This window comes from Cervus elaphus, chromosome 19, assembly GCF_910594005.1.
Source record: "Cervus elaphus chromosome 19, mCerEla1.1, whole genome shotgun sequence".
In the NCBI taxonomy this organism is placed as follows: domain Eukaryota; kingdom Metazoa; phylum Chordata; class Mammalia; order Artiodactyla; family Cervidae; genus Cervus; species Cervus elaphus.
Genome location: NC_057833.1, coordinates 87365159 through 87383601, shown reverse-complemented (window position 1 = coordinate 87383601; position 18443 = coordinate 87365159). Strand labels below are relative to the sequence as shown.

At 41.7% G+C, this 18443-nt stretch overlaps 1 non-coding gene across 1 annotated transcript; it reads left to right on the top strand.

Moving 5' to 3' along the window:
- Window positions 1–730: 730 nt before the first annotated feature.
- Window positions 731–837, top strand: LOC122676186. Its single transcript, XR_006335471.1, has one exon. It is a non-coding gene; the product is annotated as a U6 spliceosomal RNA (small nuclear RNA).
- Window positions 838–18443: the final 17606 nt, after the last annotated feature.

Below are 18443 nucleotides of genomic sequence, written 5' to 3'. Positions count from 1 at the left end.
AAAAATGGAAGTAATGACAGATTTTCTCTTCTTGGGCTCTAAAATCACTGCAGACGGTGACTGAAGCCATGAAATTAGCTTGCTTTTTGAAAGGAAATCTATGACAAACCTAGATAGCATATTAAAAAGCAAAGATATCACTTTGCCAGCAAAGGTCCGTATAGTCAAAGCTATGGTATTTTCAGTAGTCACAGACAGATGTGAGAGTTGAACCACACAGAAGACTGAGCGCTGAAAAACTGATGCTTCAAAATTGTTGTGCTAGAGAAGATTCTTGAGAGTTCCTTGGACTGCAAGGAGATCAAACCAGTCCATCATAAAGGAGATCAACCCTGAATATTCAGTGGAAGACTGATGCTGAAGTTGAAGCTACAATACTTTGTTCCCCTGATGTGAAGAGTCAACTCATTAGAAAAGAACCGGATGGTGGGAAAGATTGAAGGCAAAAGGAGAAGAGGGTGGCAGAGGATGAAATGGTTGGATTGCATCACTGACTCAATGGACATGAGTTTGAGCAACTCTGGGAGACAGTGAGGGGCAGGGAGGACAGGTGTGCTGCAGTCCATGGGGTCACAAAGAGTCAAACACAACATAGCAACTGAACACTAACACAAAGGGAAAGAATCTGAAGAGGAATACACACAAACACACATATAACTGAGTCACTATGCTATACAACTGAAACACAATATTGTAAATCAACTATAATTCAATTAAAAAAAAATGAGATGTGCTCACTTCGGCAGCACATATACTAAAATTGGAACGATACAGAGAAGATTAGCATGGCCCCTGCGCAAGGATGACACGCAAATTCGTGAAGCGTTCCATATTTAAAAAAAAAAAAAAAAAAGAAAAAAAAATGAGATACACACATACACACATATGGAATATCATTCAGCCATTAAGAAAGGAAAGAAATTCTTCCATTGGTGACATGAATGGATTTTGAGGACATTATGATAATTGAAATAAGTCAGATAAAGACAAATATTGTATGATTGTACTTGTATGCTGAATCTAAGAAAAAAAATAATAGTAACCCAGATACACAGAGAAGGTTGGTGGTTGCCAGGGGTAGGCAAGCAGGGAAGGGTTTTTGGAAAGAGACATCCAAAGGTACAAATTTCTGTTGTGATTGTTGTTCAGTCACTCAGTCATTTCTGACTCCTTCTGACCCCATGGACTGCAGTACACCAGGCTTCCTGGTCCCTCACCACCTCCCAGAGTTTGTTCAAACTCATTCCATTGACTCAGTGATGCCATCCAACCATCTCATCCTCTATCATCCCCTTCTCCTCCTGCCTTCAATCGTTCCCAGCATCAGGGTTTTTTCCAGTGAGTTGGCTCTTCGCATCAGGTGGCCAAAGTATTGCACCTTCAGCCTCAGCATCAGTCCCTCCAATGAATATTCAAGACTGATTTCCTTTAGGATTGACTGGTTTGATCTCCTTGCTGTCCAAGGGACTCTCAAGAGTCCTCTCCAACACCACAGTTCAAAAGCACCAGTTCTTCAGCACTCAGCCTTCTTTATGGTCCAACTCTCACATCTGTACATGACTACTGGAAAAACCATAGCTTTCACTATATGGACCTTTGTTAGCAAAGTAACGTCTGCTTTAATATGCTGCTTAGGTTTGTCATAGCTTTTCTTCCAAGGAGCAAGCATCTTTTAATTTCATGGCTTCAGTCACCATCTGCTGTGATTCTGCAGACCAAGAAAAGAAAGTCTGTCACTGTTTCCATTGTTTCCCCATCTATTTGCTATGAAGTGATGGGACCAGATGCCATGATCTTAGTTTTTTTAATGTTGAGTTTTAAGCATCAGGAAGCTTCCACAAGCCTCTTATCTTTATCAATCACAGGGCAGACAGAATGAAAACCACAATCAGAGAAAACTAACCAAACTGATCACATGGATCACAGCATTGTCTAAGTCAATGAAACTATGAGCCATGCTATGTAGGGCCACCCAAAATGAATGGGTCATGGTGGAGAGTTCTGACAAAACATGGTCCACTGGAGAAGGGAATGGCAAACCACTTCAGCATTCTTACCTTGAAAACTTCATGAACAGTATGAAAAGGCAAAAAGATGTGACACTGAAAGATGAACTCCCCAGATCGGTAGGTGCCCAATATGCTACTGGAAAAGAGTGAAGAAATAGCTCCAGGAGAAATGAGGAGGCTAAGCCAAAGAGGAAGCAATGCCCAGTTGTGGATGTGTCTGGTGGTGAAAGTAAAGCCCGATGCTGTAAAGAATGATATTGCATAGGAAGCTGGAATGTTAGGTCCATGAACCAAGGTAAATTGGAAGTGGTCAAACAGGAGATGGCAAGAGAGAACATCAACATTTTAGGAATCAGGGAACTAAAACAGATGGGAACGGGAGAATTTAATTCAGATGACCATAATATCTACTACTGTGGGCAAAAATCCCTTAGAAGAAATGGGAGTAGCCATCATAGTCAATAAAAGAGACCAAATTGCACTTGGATGCAATCTCAAAAATGACAGAATGATCTAGGTTCATTTCCAAGGCAAACCATTCAATATCACAGTAATCCAAGTCTATGCCCCAACCACTAATGCTGAAGAAACAGAAGTTGAATGGTTCTATGAAGACCTACAAGACCTTCAGGAACTAACACCAAAAAAGGTGTCCTTTTCATCATAGGTGACTGGAATGCAAAAGTAGGAAGTCAAGAGATAGCTGGAGTAACAGGCAAGTTTGGCCTTGGAGTACAGAATGAGGTGGGGCGAGGGCCAACAGAGCTCTGCCGAGAGAACGCACTGGTCACGGCAACCAGCCTCTTCCAGCAACACAGGAGACGACTCTACACAGACATCGCCATGGACTCTACACACAGACAACACTGAAATCAAACTGATTATATTCTTTGCAGCCAAAGGCGGAGAAGCTCTATATAGTCAGCAAAAACAAGACCGGGAGCTGACTGTGGCTCAGATCATAAACTCCTTACTGTCAAATTCAGACTTAAATTGAAGAAAGTAGGGAAAACCACCAGGCCATTCAGGTATGACCTAAATCAAATCCCTTAAAATTATACAGAGGAAGTGATAAATAGATTCAAGGCATTAGATCTAATAGACAGAGTGCCAGAAGAGCTATGGACAGAGGTTCGTGACACTGTACAGGATGTGGTGATCAAAACCATCCCCAAGAAACAGAAATGCAGAAAGGCAAAATGGTTGTCTGAGGAGGCCTTACAAATAGGTGAGAAAAGAAGAGAAGCAAAAGGCAAAGAAGAGAAGGAAAAATATACCCATCTGAATGCAAACTTCCAAAGTATAGCAAGGAGAGATTTTTTAAAAAAGCCTTCCAAAGTGAACAAATTTCTAGTTATACAATAAATAAGTCCTGGGGATGTGGTGTAAAGCATGATGACTATAGTTAAAAATATTGTATTATATATTTGAAAGTTGCTAAGTCAGACTTTATTTTTGGGGGCTCCAAAATCACTGCAGATGGTGATTGCAGTCATGAAATTAAAAGACGCTTACTCCTTGAAAGGAAAGTTATGACCAACCTAGATAGCATATTAAAAAGCAGAGACGTAACTTTGCTAACAAAGGTCCGTCTAGTCAAGGCTGTGGTTTTTCCAGTGGTCATGTACGGATGTGAGAGTTGGACTGTGAAGAAAGCTGAGTGCTGAAAAATTGATGCTTTTGAACCGTGGTGTTGGAGAAGACTCTTGTGAGTCCCTTGGACTGCAAGGAGATCCAACCAGTCCATCCTAAAGGAGATCAGTCCTGGGTGTTCACTGGAAGAAGTGACGATGAAGCTGAAACTCCAATACTTTGGCCACCTCATGCGAAGAGTTTACTCATTGGAAAAGACCCTGATGCTGGGAGGGATTGGGGGCAGGAGAAGAAGGGGACGACAGAGGATGAGATGGCTGGATGGCATCACCGACTCGATAGACATGAGTTTGGGTAAACTCCGGGAGTTGGTGATGGACAGGGAGGCCTGGCATGTGCTGCGATTCATGGGGTCACAAAGAGTCAGACACGACTGAGCGACTGAACTGAACTGAACTGAAGGAGTAACTCAAAAATTCTCAGCACAAGAAAAAAATGTGTAACTCTGTGTAGTGACAGATGTTATTAGACTTATCGTAATAATCATTTTGCAGTATATACATATATTGAATAATAATGTTGCACATATACACAGAAAAAGATACAAAAATGAACAAATTAAGTATTTGTTTTATTTTTACTTTTTTCTCCCAGTTTTATTGAGATATAATGACACAGCACTGTACACATTTAAGGCATACAGTGTAATGGTTTGACTTACATACATCATGAAATGACTGCCACAATAAGTCTGGTGAACATCTATCATCTTACACACAAAATTATAAAAAAGACAAAACAGTTTTTGTTGTGGTAAGAATTCTTAAAATTTCTTTTAACAACTTTCATAAATAACAACATAATTGCATTAATCATGCCGTACATTGTATTTCTAGTACTGATTTGTCTCATAACTGAAACTTGGTCCTTTTGACCACCTTCAAATACCCCTGCCTGCAGCCCCTACTTCTGAAATGAAAAGTGAAAATGTTAGTTGCTCAGTGGTATACAACTCTTCGCGACTCCATGGACTGTCACCCACCAGGCTCCTCTGTCCAAGGGACTTCCCATGCAGGAATACTAGAACCATTCCCTTCTCCAGGAGATCTTCCCCACCCAGTGATCAAACCTGGGTCTCCCGTGCTTTGGGCAGATTCTTTACTATCTGAGCGTACTTCTGATAACCACAAATCTGATCTCTTTTTCCTATGAGTTTGTTTGCTTTGGAAGTGTTACTGACCTATAACACTATGTTCGTTCCTGATGCACATCATAGTGATTGGATATTTCTATACATTTCAAAAATGATGACCATAATAAGTAGTTACCATCTGTCACCATACAAAGATATTACATTAGTAATGATTATATTCCCTACACTGTACATTTCATCCGTGTTACATTTATTTTTTTAACTGGAAGCTTGTACCTGTTAATTTCCCTTACCTGTTTCACTCATTTATCCACGCTCCTCCCCTCTAACAACTACTTCTTTGATCTCTGTATCTATGACTCTGTTTTGCTATTTTCTTTGATTCTACATATAAGTGAAATCATACAATCTTTGTATCTTTCTTTGTCTTATTTCACTTAGTAAAATATCCTCTAGGTCTATCCATGTTGTAGCAAATGACAAGACTGACTTCTTTTTATGGCTGAGTAATATTTGAACAAAGGGCAGAAATGGTATGGACCTAACAGAAGCAGAAGGTATTAAGAAGAGGTGGCAAGAATACACAGAAGAACTGTACAAAAAAGATCTTCATGACCCAGTAATCATGATGGTGTGATCACTCACCTAGAGCCAGACATCTTGGAATGCAAAGTCAAGTGGGCCTTAGGAAGCATCACTACAAACAAAGCTAGTGGAGTTGATGGAATTCGAGTTGAGCTATTTCAAATCCTAAAAGATGATGCTGTGAAACTGCTGCACTGAATATGCCAGCAAATTTGAAAAACTCAGCAGTGGCCACAGGACTGGAACAGGTCAGTTTTCATTCCAGTTCCAAAGAAAGGCAATGCCAAAGAATGCTCAAACTATCGCACAATTGCACTCATCTCACACACTAGCAAAGTAATGCTCAAAATTCTTCAAGCCAGGCTTCAACAGTATGTGAACCACAAACTTCCAGATGTTCAAGCGGGATTTAGAAAAGGCACAGGAACCAGAGATCAAATTGCCAACATCCATTGGATCATGGAAAAAGCAAGAGAGTTCCAGAAAAAACATCTACTTCTGCTTTATTGACTATGCCAAAGCCTTTGACTGTGTGGATCACAACAAACTGTGGAAAATTCTGAAAGAGATGGGAATCCCAGATCACCTGACCTGCCTCCTGAGAAATCTGTATGCAGGTCAGGAAGCAACAGTTAGAACTGGACATGGAACAGAATGGTTCCAAATAGGGAAAGGAGTACATCAAGGCTGTATACTGTCACCCTGCTTATTTAACTTATGTGCAGAATACATCATGAGAAATGCTGGACTGGATGAAGGACAAGCTGGACAGGCTGCCGGGAGAAATATCAATAACCTCAGATATGCAGATGACACCACCCTTATGGCAGAAAGTGAAGAAGAACTAAAGAGCCTCTTGATGAAAGTGAAACAGCAGAGTGAAAAAGCTGGCTTAAAACTCAACATTCAGAAAACTAAGATCATGGCATGTGTCCCATCACTTCATGGCAAATAGATGGGGAAACAATGGAAACAGTGACAGACTTTATTTTGGGGGGCTCCAAAATCACTGCAGATGGTGACTGCAGCCATGAAATTCAAAGATGCTTGCTCCTTGGAAGAAAAGTTACAACCAACCTAGACAGCATATGAAAAAGCAGAGACATTACTTTGCCAACAAAGGTCCGTCTAGTCAAGGCTATGGTTTTTCCAGTAGCCATTTATGGATGGGAGAGTTGGACTATAAAGAAAGCTGAGTGCAGAAGAATTGATGCTTTTGAACCGTGGTGTTGGAGAAGACTCTTGTGAGTCCCTTGGACAGCAAGGAGAAGGAAATCAGTCCTGAATATTCATTGGAAGGACTGATGCTGAAGCTGAAACTCCAATACTTTGGCCACCTGATGGGAAGAACTGACTCATTGGAAAAGACCCTGATGCTGAGAAAGATTGAAGGCAGGAGGAGAAGGAGATGACAGAGGATGAGATGGTTTATGGCATCACTGATTCAATGGACATGAGTTTGAGTTAACTCCGGGAGTTGGTGATGGATAGGGAGGCCTGGCGTGCTACAGTCCATGGGGTCGCAAAGAGTCAGACATGACTGAGGGACTGAACTGAACTGAATATTCCATTATGTATATATGCATACATGTATACCCACATATACACACATGCATGCACACACACATACACACAAATCTTCTTTATCCACTCATCTACTGATGGACACTGAGGTTGCTTCCATATTTTGGCTATTGTGAATAATGCTTCAATGAACATATGGGTGTATATATCTTTTCAAACTACTTTGGGGAAAAAAACAGAAGTGAAATTGCTGGATTGTACAATCATTTCATTTTTAATTTTTTTAGGAACTACCATACTGTTTTCCATAGTAGCTGCACCAATGTTTATTCCCACCAACAGTACATGAATATTCCCTTCACTCCACATTCTTACCATTGATCTGCATGTCTGTTTTTATGCCAGTACCACATTGTTTCAACTACTGTTGCCTTGTAGTATATTTTGAAATCAGGGTGTGTGATACTTATTTTGTTCTTCTTTTTCAAGACTCTTCTGGCTTTTCAGGGTCTTTTGTGTTTCCATACAAATTTTAGAATTATTTGTTCTGGTTCTGTGGAAATTGCCATGGGTAGGATAATAAAGATTGCATTAAGTCTGTAGATTGCCTTGGCGATATGGACATTTTAACAACATTAATTCTTCTAATACATGACGTTATATCTTTCCATTTGTTTCAGTCATCTTCACTTTCTTTCTTTGACTGTCTTTTCTTTCAGTGTCTTATAGTCTTCCAAGTACAGGTCTTTCACCTCCTTGATTAGATTTATGTTTAAACAGCTTTTGATACAACTGCAACTGGGATACTTTTCTTAATTTCTCTTTCTGATAATTCACTGTTAATGTATAGAAATGCAACAGATATCTTTTAAATTTTATTTTATTGAAGTATAGTTTATTTACAATGCTATGTTAACTTCTGCTGGTAACACAGTTCAGCAAATTCAGTTATATATATATATATATATATATATATATAAAACTGGAAAACAGTATGGTAGTTCCCCAAAAAATTTAAAATGAAATTATCATACAATCTAGCAATTTCACTTCTGGCTTTTTTCCCCAAAGTAAAGATAAGTGTGTGTATCCCCATCCATAAGTGTGTGTATCTATCTATCTATATATAGATATATAGATATATATGTAACTGAATCACAGTGCTGTGATTATACACACATGTGCATTATATATGTGTGTGTATATATATAACTGAATCATGTTTATACATATATAAATATATCATTATTATGTTTATATCTCATATAAATAAATATTCACATCTATATACAAGTAATCATATATATGGGCTTTCATGGTGACTCAGCAGTAACGAATCACCTGCAATGCAGTAGCTTTAGGAGACATGGATTCGATCCCTGGGTGGGGAAGATTCCCTGGAGGAGGACATGGGAACCCAATTTAGTATTCTTGTCTGGAGAATCCCATGGACAGAGTAGCTTGGCAGGCTACAGTCCATAAGGTCACAAAGAGTCAGACATGACTGAAGCAACTTAGCACACACATACAATCATATATATATTCATATTTTTATATATTCATATATATGTACATTCTTTAGGTAATGATGTCATTGTTCAGTCGCTCAGTTACTTCTGACTCTTTGCGACCCCACGTGAACAGCACGCCAGGCTTCCCTGTCCTTCACCATCTCCCAGAGCTTGCTCAAATTCATGTCCATTGAGTCAGTGATGCCATTCAACCATCTCATCCTCTGTTGTCTCCTTCTCCTCCTGCCTTCAATCTTTTCAGCATCAGGGTCTTTTCTAAGGAGTTGGCTCTTTGCATCAGATGGCCAAAGTACTGGAGCTTCAGCTTCAGCATCAGTCCTTCCAATGAACACCCAGGACTGATTTCCTTTAGGATGGACTGGTTTGATCTCTTTGCAGTCCAAGGGACTCTCAAGAGTCTTCTCCAACACCAGTTCAAAAGCATCAATTCTTTGGTGCTCAGCCTTCTTTATGGTCCAACTCTCACATCCATACATGGCTACTGGGAAAACCATAGCTTTGGCTAGACAGACTTTTGTTGGCAAAGTAATGTCTCTGCTTTTTAATATACTGTCTAGGTTTGTCATAGCTTTTCTTCCAAGGAGCAAGTGTCTTTTAATTTCACAGCTGCAGTCACCATCTGCAGTGATTTTGGAGCCCCCCAAAATAAAGTCTGTCACTGTTTCCATTGTTTTCCCATCTGTTTGCCATGAAGTGATGGAACCAAATGCCATGATTTTTTTTTTTTTTTGAAGGCTGAGTTTTAAACCAGCTTTTTCACTCTTCTCTTTCACCTTCATCAAGAGGCTCTTTAGTTCCTCTTTGCCTTCTGCCATAAGGGTGGGGTCATCTGCATATCTGAGGTTGTTAGTATTTCTCTCTGCAATCTTGATTCTGGCTTGTGCTTCATCAAGCCTGGCATTTCTCATGATGTACTCTGCATATAAGTTAAATAAGCAGGGTGACAATATACAGCCTTGACAAACTCTTTTCCTAATTTGGAATCGGTCCATTGTTCCATGTTTAGTTCTAACTGCTGCTTCTGTTGTGGGTTATTTGAGGTTTTTCTTGTTCCCTGAGGTAGGTATATCACTATAAACTTCCTTATTATAAGTTTTTGTTTTCACTATGTCCCATAGATTGGATTTTTGTGCTTTCATTTTCATCTTTTCATTTGTCTCCAGGTAGTTCTTTGTTTCCTCTTAGATTTTTTAATTTTAATCCAACATTTTTAACCCTTTTGGGTAGGATTTGTTTCTCTTCATGTTAAATTATAATCTAAAGACAGTTCTTTTGAAACACTAGACCATGATTTAGTTTCTTTACTCTATATAATAATGTCAAGTTATATATATAATTACATAACTCTATATATAATGTTGTAGTTTGAGGTTACCACATCTACTTGTGCTAGTTGTTGAGAAACAAAACAGACTCTTCAAATTTGTTCTTTTTAAAAAGGATTATTTTCTGAATTGTTTTCCTTTGGCCAGAGTAAGGGAGCAGTAAGGACGATGCGACTGGGCAGGGGCAGGGAATGGAGATACTGTAGGACAGGATAACCATGCCATGGAGAAGCTGACAATCAGGACTATAGTAGCACACAGTCCATGTTAACAATAAAGAAAGAATATTGTGCTGGATGGACAACCCTGTTGGGACTTTTAGTTCTGACGTCAGTCATAAGTACCTTGTCTCCAAAACTCTTATGTACCAAGAACCTTAGTACTTCATTTCCACAAAGAATGCTTTCTGAGCATGACAAGTACACACACACAACACTGTTAAAATAGTGTATTTCTAAAAGGACTCAACAATCCACTTTATGGCCTTCTTCAAATTAGTTTAGTTTTTAAAATCTAAGAGCATATAACAGTTAAAAAGGATTTAACTCTTTTAAATAGTTGTGCCCTTTATCTTACCCACTTTTGTTTTTTCTTTAAGAATAATTTGCTTCAGGGAGGAAGAAATATATGTTTTTCTGACCTGGGGAGATGCAAGAGGATGGGAATAGAAATGCAAAGCAAGGTTTCTATCTTAAAAAAAAAAAATTGGCCCCACCCTCGCCCCCTGCAGTGGAAGCATGGAGTCTTAACCACTGGACTGCCATGGAAGTCCCTCTATCTAAAAATTTTTAGTTGAAAAAGTACTCTAAATGATTTTCTTATCAAGCAAAGAGTCTTAGGAAAATGTGGTAAGCTTCACAAAAAGTTCATTGTTTCGTTGAGGGGTATGGGAAGGAACGGACAAGTAAACGGCAACCCACTCCAGTATTCTTGCCTGGGAAATCCCATGGACAGAGAAGCCTGGCGGGCTACACTCCATGGGGTCGCTAAAGGGTCAGACATGACTGGGCAACTATACAACACCAGGAGAAGCAAACTCCATTTTGTAGGAAAAATGAAAAAAAGAAAAAGACGGCTTTAGAGAACTCTAATTCAGTCAGAGAAAAAATAAAGGGTATTTTATGTTATGTGAAGTACATATTTCAATAAAACTATTTTAATGTAAACTGTATCATCTTACTCTCCAGCTTATAAATAATCATTTCTCAGTTTTTAAATTAAAAATCAAATTCCTTACTAAAAAAACAAACAAACAAAAAGGAGGCAGGAGAAAAGATGAATCCATAAACTCAGATTCTAGTCCAAGCTGCTCAACTAACAGATCAAGGGTCACAGATCAAGATCTATGCTCAGATTCCCCTGCTCCAATGGGACATTTTATGAGTATGTGCCTCTCCAGTAGGCTCATCTGCTGGTGGGTGGATGTGTTCAAAGAATACAGTCAGGGAATCATTTGTCACCCTGTTTCCCTGAGACCTGGTTCTAACATGAACTCTATTCTGAGCTGGGGTCCTTTTAAATCCACTCATTAAGCTGAAGCTGTCACAGGCTCAAAGCCCTGCAAGCTAAGCCTATATGGAGACCACTGAAAACACAGCCAGGATCAATGACTGAACCATCAGCTCCTGTCATGCTCATTAGAAAGGAAGAGCCTTTGGACACCTCTTGGAGTTTTCTCCCTTTTCCCATCAAACTGGCAAAGAATCCAGGACATTATTGCTTATCAACCTGTGGTCCACTAATTCCACTCCCATCTTTCCACAAACCTGTCCATCAAAATCAGGTAGGAGAGAGAAGACTCACTTTTTCAGAGGCCTCGTCAAAGTGCTCACTTTGACTCTGGAACAATACAAGTAACTAGCCATCATATTTCCTTGAGGGGCATGATTCTGTGCAAATCCCTCCCCCATAATGACCTCACTATCCCCATCTGTCAAATGGGCAGGTATCAGACTAGATTTCTAAGGGCCCTCTTAGTTCTATTCCTTGAGGTTGAAGCTGGAAAATATCCATGAAAGGCCAGAGTAGAGGCTGAAGAACACTTGGGAAAGAGTGAGCAAACGGGATAAGAGAAGGGGAAAGAAAAGCAACACCCTCTGACAGATTCTTTCGCAGTCCGACTCTCCCAGGAACCCCTCCCTGAACCCCACCCACATGGCCTTCTTTCAGACTGCCCTTTAGCCCTCAGCCCGGGCCCAGAGCAAGGCCTGGTCCCGGGCTGAGGGCATGTGGTGAACTGAAGAAGCAAACTTCTGAGACAGAATCTGTGAACAAAGTGAGCTGCCTCCCCTGTAGTGCCAGCAGGTGCTGGGAAAGCTCCGTGGAATCAAGCTGACATGGTGTGTGAATCAAAGATGTGTGAGTACATAAGCCAGTGAGTTGGTGAAAGAAGGACCAGGACTAGGCAGCTGCATCCCCAGAAGGGGGCTTGGGAAGGCACAGACCAGCTGGTTAGTTCTGGGGGTAACACCAGGGGCTGAGGTCCACAAGCAGTTTGCAGAAATGGAGCTTTGAATACACACCAAATGCCCCTGATGCCTGAGTCAGGAGCTGAGGTTTGGAGGGAGTCAGGAAGAAGGTGAAAAGTCAAACAGAATGGAGGAATTTATGAAGTGCTCCTGGACTCCCCAGCTCGGCACCTTGCTAACTCCTGCTCATCCTCCAACGGTCAGCTTACTAGCTTCCGACTGCCAGCACTAACTGCATTCTCCCCTTACAAACTCCCAAACCCCCAGTGTGGCCCCTTGGCCTGCTTCCATCATAACTGTAGCTAAATGACTATTCAGCATCTGACTGATCTCTCCACAGGGTCTGCTGCTGCTGCTGCTGCTGCTGCTACTGCTAAGTCGCTTCAGTTGTATCTGACTGTCTGTGCTACCAGGCTTCTCAGTCCATGGGATTTTCCAGGCAAGAGTACAGGAATGGGTTGCCATTGCCTTCTCCACCACAGGGTCTACTAGTTCTTTAAGGGCAGGGATAATGCCCTGTTCATCACTGAATGGACAGCTCCAGCCCTGGACCTGGCACCAGAGAGGTACTCAGGAAATATTTGTTGAATGCAAGAATGAATGAAAGATACGGGAGCTCCCTGTGTTAGGGGCTCTGCCCTCTCACTGCTGAGGGCCTGGGTTTGATACCTGATCAGGGAACCAAGATCCCACAAGCCACGCAGCCAAAACAAAAACAAGAATAACCAAAAAAGGCAAAGAGAAAAGAATGAGTGCGAGAGACGGAGGAGGGGTGCAGGTCTGAAAGACCTCCAGAGACTAGGCAGTCCTCCCAGGGTCGCAGTGGGAGTCAGCCTGCTCAGGACAGATGATGAGGAGTAGTATGCAGGCTGGCACTCTCTGCCACACGGTCTATGTAGTTTAGCCCCAGATCCTTTGAGAAAGGGTGAAAACAGGCTGACAGACAGCTGTCTGGAAGCACTCCATGTGTCACTGATTCTGTGCCCTGGCTTGAGGGCCACATTGAAGGAAGCTTGGGAAATTGTTTCAACCAGCTTGCCTTGCTGGGGTCTGACATCATGCTGCCCTCTGCTGTGGTTTGGTGATTAAGGAGTTTGCCTGTGGCTCACTCTCCATCATACAAGCCCAAACGAGGCATGTTCTTACTCCAGTTCACACATGGAACCAAAACATCCTGGCCCTGGTTTTACTTTCTCTCATAAGCTCTTATGCTTCCCTGACTCAGGGTCCTTCTGAAATCCTAGAAGTTTGTTCCCAAGCAGTGTATTCCATACACAGCCTGCAGTGGGATTACAGTAGAGATAAATAAAAGATTAGTTTCCAAGTTTTGGGACTAAATAAAGGATCAGATTCTTAGTGATTGGGAGATAAAAGGAATTTCGGGGTTTGTTCATGGATGAACCAATTCAGAAGCAGTTTGGGGCAGTGGGTGGAACTAGAGCTCAGTTTTCCCTGGGGTTTTTCTTTTGTTGGTCTCCCTCACTACCCACCCTGGCCATCTGGTTTCACTTCTGACACAGGCTGAGCAGGCTAGGGCAGCAGTGAGCCCAGTGAGGAGGCTGAGTAGAGCCTCTGACCAGGCTGGGTGTTGCATGGGGAAAGGAGGGACACAACTGGACCTTCTGCTGGGTTGGGAGGGTCTCTCCGGTCCCACTGGAGCATCATGTCCAGGTAACACTTGGCTTCTCTGGAAGGCGTTTTGCATGACAAGCATAACTCTCCAAAACATCACTAACAACCTATGATCTCCCTTAAGCATTGGATATACTTATGCTTATCTGTCTTGCTTGTTCGTCCTTACGACCTGACAGATTTGGTGCAGCAAGTTACCAGGGAAAGTAGAATAAGATTCCTGAAAGCGGAGACAAATGAATATCTGAATGGGGAAGGGGCATCACAAAAAATGAAAGAGAGAGAAAAGGGGCAACTTGTAGGGACTGGAATGCAAAAGTAGGAAGTCAAGAAATACCTGTAGTAACAGGCAAACTTGGCCTTGGAGTAAAAAATGAAGCAGGGCAAAGGCTAACAGAGTTTTGCCAAGAGAACACACTGGTCAAATCAAACACCCTCTTTCAACAACACAAGAGATGACTCTACTCATGGACATCACCAGATGGTCAATACCAAAATCAGATTGATTATATTCTTTGCAGCCAAAGGTGGAGAAGCTCTATATAGTCAGCAAAAACAAGACCAGGAGCTGACTGTGGCTCAGATCATGAACTCCTTATTGCCAAATTCAGACTTAAGTTGAAGAAAGTAGGGAAAACCACTAGGCCATTCAGCTGTGACCTAAATCATATCCCTTACGATTATACAGTGGAAGTGAAAAATAGATTCAAGGGATCTAGACAGAATGCCTGAAGAACTATGAACAGAGGTTCGTGACATTGTACAGGAGGCAGTGATCAAGACCATCCCCAGGAAAAAGAAATGCAAAAAGGCAAAATGGTTGTCTGAGGAGACCTTAAAAATAGCTGTGAAAAGAAGAGAAGTGAAAGGCAAAGGAGAAAAGGAAAGAAGTACCCATTTGAATGCAGAGTTCCAAAGAATAGCAAGGAGAGATAAGAAAGTCTTCCTCCATGATCAATGCAAAGAGATAAAGGAAAACAATGAAATGGGAAAGACTAGAGATCTCTTCAAGAAAATTAAGAGATACCAAGGAAACATTTCATGCAAAGATGGGTACAATAAAGAACAGAAATGGTATAGACCTAACAGAAGCAGAAGGTATTAAGAAGAGGTGGCAAGAATACACAGAAGAACTATACAAAAAAGATCATGACCCAGATAATCACGATGGCGTGATCACTCACCTAGAGCCAGACATCTTGGAATGCAAAGTCAAGTGGGCCTTAGGAAGCATCACTACAAACAAAGCTAGTGGAGTTGATGGAATTCGAGTTGAGCTATTTCAAATCCTAAAAGATGATGCTGTGAAACTGCTGCACTGAATATGCCAGCAAATTTGAAAAACTCAGCAGTGGCCACAGGACTGGAACAGGTCAGTTTTCATTCCAGTTCCAAAGAAAGGCAATGCCAAAGAATGCTCAAACTATCGCACAATTGCACTCATCTCACACACTAGCAAAGTAATGCTCAAAATTCTTCAAGCCAGGCTTCAACAGTACGTGAACCACAAACTTCCAGATGTTCAAGCGGGATTTAGAAAAGGCACAGGAACCAGAGATCAAATTGCCAACATCCGTTGGATCATGGAAAAAGCAAGAGAGTTCCAGAAAAAACATCTACTTCTGCTTTATTGACTATGCCAAAGCCTTTGACTGTGTGGATCACAACAAACTGTGGAAAATTCTGAAAGAGATGGGAATCCCAGATCACCTGACCTGCCTCCTGAGAAATCTGTATGCAGGTCAGGAAGCAACAGTTAGAACTGGACATGGAACAGAATGGTTCCAAATAGGGAAAGGAGTACATCAAGGCTGTATACTGTCACCCTGCTTATTTAACTTATGTGCAGAATACATCATGAGAAATGCTGGACTGGATGAAGGACAAGCTGGACAGGCTGCCGGGAGAAATATCAATAACCTCAGATATGCAGATGACACCACCCTTATGGCAGAAAGTGAAGAAGAACTAAAGAGCCTCTTGATGAAAGTGAAACAGCAGAGTGAAAAAGCTGGCTTAAAACTCAACATTCAGAAAACTAAGATCATGGCATGTGTCCCATCACTTCATGGCAAATAGATGGGGAAACAATGGAAACAGTGACAGACTTTATTTTGGGGGGCTCCAAAATCACTGCAGATGGTGACTGCAGCCATGAAATTCAAAGATGCTTGCTCCTTGGAAGAAAAGTTACAACCAACCTAGACAGTATATTAAAAAGCAGAGACATTACTTTGCCAACAAAGGTCCGTCTAGTCAAAGCTATGGTTTTTCCAGTAGCCATTTATGGATGGGAGAGTTGGACTATAAAGAAAGCTGAGTGCAGAAGAATTGATGCTTTTGAACTGTGGTGTTGGAGAAGACTCTTGAGAGTCCCTTGGATAGTAAGGAGATCCAGTAAGTCCATCCTAAAGGAAATCAGTCCTGAATATTCATTGGAAGGACTGAGGTTGAAGCTGAAACTCCAATACTTTGGCCACCTGATTCGAAGAACTGACTCATTAGGAAAGACCCTGATGCTGGGAAAGATTGAGGGCAGGAGGAGAAGGGGACGACAGAGGATGAGATGGTTGGACGGCATCACTGACTCAATGGACACGAGTCTGAGTAAGTTCCAGGAGCTGGTGATGGACGGGGAGGCCTGGCGTAATGCAGTCCACGGGGTCGCAAAGAGTTGGACACAACTGAGCAACTGAACTGAACTGAAAAAGCACTTCCCCTGTGCCATGCTGTGTCCTGACAATCACTAGCTGTTTGTCAGGAGACCACAGGAAAAACGAGGATGTATCCACCAAATTTTATTTATAAGGACAAGGGAGTCCAGCATGACCTCCATGTTCCATTGGCTAAAGCTACCAAGATCTCCCATTTTAAAGCATGAGAGTTCAGTTGGCTGAGAATTTAATGACTGTAGGACAAACAATTCCCCATTGGCTTGAAATAACTAAAGGTTGCTCTGGATGGATTTATGTTAACAGAATACATCTAGAGTGGTAGTAGTAGTAGTTGTTGTTTTTGTTTAGTCACTAAGTCATGTCCAACTCTTTGTGACCCATGGACTGTAGCCTGTCAGGCTCCTCTATTCATGGGATTTCCCAGTCAAGAATACTGGAATGGGCTGGCATTTCCTTCTTCAGGGTATCTTCCTGACCCAGGGATCAAACTCACATCTCCTGTATTGACAAGCTGATTCTTTACCACTGAACCACCAGGGAAGCCCTGTAATAGCTATAGTAGTAGTAACAGCCATGGCGGTGGTGTTGTAGTAAAGAAAGATGAGCGTCATTTTGTGAGAATTTATCAGGCACAGTTGTAAGTACATTTCATGTGTTAACTTGTCTAATCCTTATAAGAAGCACATGAAGTTAGCAGATCTTGTTGACTGTGGGAAGAAGGCCCTGGGAATAAGATGAAAGAACCATAATTTTTAAACTGGAGTTACTTTGAATCTTTAAGAAGAGCTCAAGGATGTCCCTGTTGGTCCACCTTGCAGTGCAGAGGATATGGGTTTGATCCCTGGTTGGGAAGCTAATATGCCACATGCCACAGAGTAGCTAAGTCTGTGTGCCACAACTAGAAAGTCCATGCACACAAAGGTCCCACATGACACAATGAAGATCCTGCATGCCACAACTAAGACCCAACGCAATCAAATCAGTAAGGGTTTTAAAAAAGAAGAGCTCGAAAATCCTACTATCTCTTTAGAATTCACGAATTTGGCCTAAGTGATGATGATGACAGGGATGAACTGTGACTGTGAAGTAAAGTAGGATGATCCAAAGATAAGTCGTAACCTATCATCTACTTGCAAGCTTCATTATCACACCCCAAAACATCAGGATAAAACATTTTAATTTCCATCTAATACATGAACGTTTGCAAAGATCTGTATGTTTAGCAACATGCAGAGAAAAAATCCAAACATTTGGCTGTTTTTCACTTTCCACTCAGTTATTTTGGGAATCATGTAGTGTCTCTCTCTCTTTCTCTTTCTCTCTCTCTCTCTCTCTCTCACACACACCCACACACCCCACCACTATCTCAACCAGAGTATCCTGCCTGAGCCCCAACCAGCCTGACTCCTGGTTGCCCTTCCTCAAGGATCCTGCCTGAGGTTTATGGAAGGAGCCGGGCAAAGTAACTTAGAATCTGCCCCAGGATAATTGGTGATGAGCAGCCTTGGAAACCTAGACTCCCCCAAAATTCCCATTATACTTGAAATGAAAGAGGAAATGCTCCTGGCCTGGCTGCTTTCTACATGGGCCTCACAGGTCAGAGCATTGAAACCTAAGAGCATCAATCAGATAAGGACTGGGCCTCTCATCTGTTGTTGTTGTTCAGTCACTCAGTCATGTCTGACTCTTTGAAACCCCATGGACTGCAGCATGTCAGGCTTCCCTGTCCTTCACCAACTCCCAGAGCTTACTCAGACTCATGTCCATTGAGTCAATGGTGCCATCCACCCATCTCATCCTCTGTTGTCTCCTTCTTCTCCTGCCTTCAGTTTTTCCTAGCATCAAGGTCTTTCCTAATATGCTGGCTCTTTGCATCAGATGGCCAAAGTATTGGAGCTTCAGCTTCAGCACCAGTCCTTCCAATGAATATTCAGGACTGATTTCCTT